Source organism: Schistocerca piceifrons, unplaced genomic scaffold, assembly GCF_021461385.2.
Source record: "Schistocerca piceifrons isolate TAMUIC-IGC-003096 unplaced genomic scaffold, iqSchPice1.1 HiC_scaffold_603, whole genome shotgun sequence".
NCBI classification, from domain to species: Eukaryota; Metazoa; Arthropoda; class Insecta; order Orthoptera; family Acrididae; genus Schistocerca; species Schistocerca piceifrons.
This window is the reverse complement of record NW_025728845.1, coordinates 67,501-70,000: the sequence shown is the minus strand read 5'-3', so window position 1 is coordinate 70,000 and position 2,500 is coordinate 67,501. Positions and strand designations below refer to the sequence as shown.

The window sequence follows — 2,500 nt, the reverse complement described above, 5'->3', positions numbered from 1 at the left end:
CCGTTACCCGTTACAACCATGGTAGGCGCAGAACCTACCATCGACAGTTGATAAGGCAGACATTTGAAAGATGCGTCGCCGGTACGAGGACCGTGCGATCAGCCCAAAGTTATTCAGAGTCACCAAGGCAAACGGACCGGACGAGCCGACCGATTGGTTTTGATCTAATAAAAGCGTCCCTTCCATCTCTGGTCGGGACTCTGTTTGCATGTATTAGCTCTAGAATTACCACAGTTATCCAAGTAACGTGGGTACGATCTAAGGAACCATAACTGATTTAATGAGCCATTCGCGGTTTCACCTTAATGCGGCTTGTACTGAGACATGCATGGCTTAATCTTTGAGACAAGCATATGACTACTGGCAGGATCAACCAGGGAGCTGCGTCAACTAGAGCTGAGCAGCCGGCCGCCCGGGAGTGTGTCCCGGGGGCCCGCGCGAACACGCAAGCGTCCGCTCAATCATTCTGCAAACAGGAGGAGGCTGAGCTCCCCTGCACAATACACCTCGAAACCCTCTCAGGTCCCGGCGGCGCGCAGCGCCGTCCCAAGTACTTGGTCGGGTTCGAGAGAGGCGCAATCGCCCGGAGTTAGGCGAGTAGACGCTTTCGGTGCGACCACCCGTGCTCCCAACTGAGCTTGCCGCTGCCGACAGAGGCCCGGGAGCGTGCTGTCGTGGCATTGCCGGCGGGAGACAACACGCGCCACCTACGGTGACCGGCAGCTCCAACGCCAGCGCCACAGAAGGACAAAAGCCCCACTTGGGTGCCGAAGCGAACTCTCCCAGCACAGCGCACGCGCCAACACATCCGCACAGCTGCGATACAAACCACCAGCGAGAACCGCTGGGGCGACCGAGCAGCAGACGGCGTCGCGGCGCCGAGCGCCGGGCGGCGGCGCATCCTCAACGCACACAGTCCTCAATCGGACCAGCACACTGAAGATGTCCACCGCGCTTCGCACCGGGCCCGCGAGGACCTACTTTGGCCGCACGGCGCCGCGCGCAGGGTGCGCCGGCGCGCAGCTGCGACGCCTGCCGCGTCCGTCGGCCGGCGCGCCTGCCACTGGCCGCCCCCACCAGCCGGCTGTAGCGCGTGCGCCCACGCACCGCGCGGCCAGCACGCCGGGAGGCGCCCCCTCACCGGCCGGGGACGGTCCCACCCAGCCACCGCCGCGTATCGCTTCACACCCAGATGCCGTTCAGTTTCGTCGGCATGGTGGGTATCGCTGGAACAACCGGTTAGTACCTCAACCTATCGTCGCCATCACCGATTCACCCCTAGCGAGAACAACCGCACCACAACAGGTTACCATTTGTTCATTTGCGTAACTTCACCAGAAAACGCAGGCGTCCATCGCCATTTGCAACTTCAACGATTATTGCATGCCTGTGTCAGGTGTCACGCCACACTACGTCTGCCCACATACACGCAACAAAATGTGCACGCCTAGACAATACGTGGAAGGTGGCCCCCGTACGTATGCGATGTCCATTGCTCGAACGACTGTCAACCGGCCTCTGTAGCATGTCGCAGATATGGAACGCGGTGCACCATGCCATCACGGTGTGTGAGGAGAGACGACTAGGTCCGAATACATCAACAGACAGCTCATGCTGATCGCCATCCACGGCGTCCGTTCCTCCCACACGTCTCTATGGCGTACCACACTGCAATCCAGCTCTCATAGGGAGACGACACGTAGCTGCGTGCACAATATTTGCACTGTATGGTCCGCCGTTTTTGGGCGCAGTCGTTGTGCGGTCACACATGTGCCACGATGTATCATTCAGTACATAAGGACGAATGTGCAGTACAGATTGTGGTTCACGCGTACGACATCAGCGGACAGTTGACACAGGCCGCACCACAACGTAGCCTGAGTACGTCGCATGCGAAGGGCATTGAACATGCAAACTTCTCACCAACCAGCTTGCGAAGGCAGGGGGCAAGGTGGGGACGTGGGGAGGGGCGGCATGTACGTCCTGCTGCCATCCACATTACAGTGTACAGCAGGAGCATGTGGAAAGTGAGCAAGACTTGCAAGGTGTTTAACATGAAGCGATACACAGGGGTGCGGGCAGTGCGAGTAGCGAACTATATTGCGAGGGTTGCGGGTGGGCAACACTACAGTAATTGAACGAGTCGTATAACAATTACAGAGCAGGTTTAGGCGACAACGTGGGTTACGTTAAGGCGACAACATGGGTTAGGTTAAGGCACAACATGGGTTAGGTTAAGGCACAACATGGGTTAGGTTAAGGCACAACATGGGTTAGGTTAAGGCACAACATGGGTTAGGTTAAGGCACAACATGGGTTAGGTTAAGGCACAACATGGGTTAGGTTAAGGCACAACATGGGTTAGGTTAAGGCACAACATGGGTTAGGTTGAGGCACAACATGGGTTAGGTTAAGGCACAACATGGGTTAGGTTGAGGCACAACATGGGTTAGGTTGAGGCACAACATGGGTTAGGTTGAGGCACAACATGGGTTAGGTT

The 2,500-nt window shown here is 57.2% G+C and overlaps 1 non-coding gene across 1 annotated transcript in view; it reads right to left on the bottom strand.

The window, feature by feature from the left end:
- The window catches only part of LOC124762572, a 1,909-nt gene extending 1,529 nt beyond the window's left edge, over nt 1-380 (bottom strand). Inside the window, exon 1 of the ribosomal RNA XR_007012553.1 lies at nt 1-380. This exon is cut by the window's left edge and continues 1,529 nt beyond it. This is a non-coding gene — a ribosomal RNA (small subunit ribosomal RNA).
- Between the last annotated feature and the right edge of the window lie 2,120 nt (nt 381-2,500).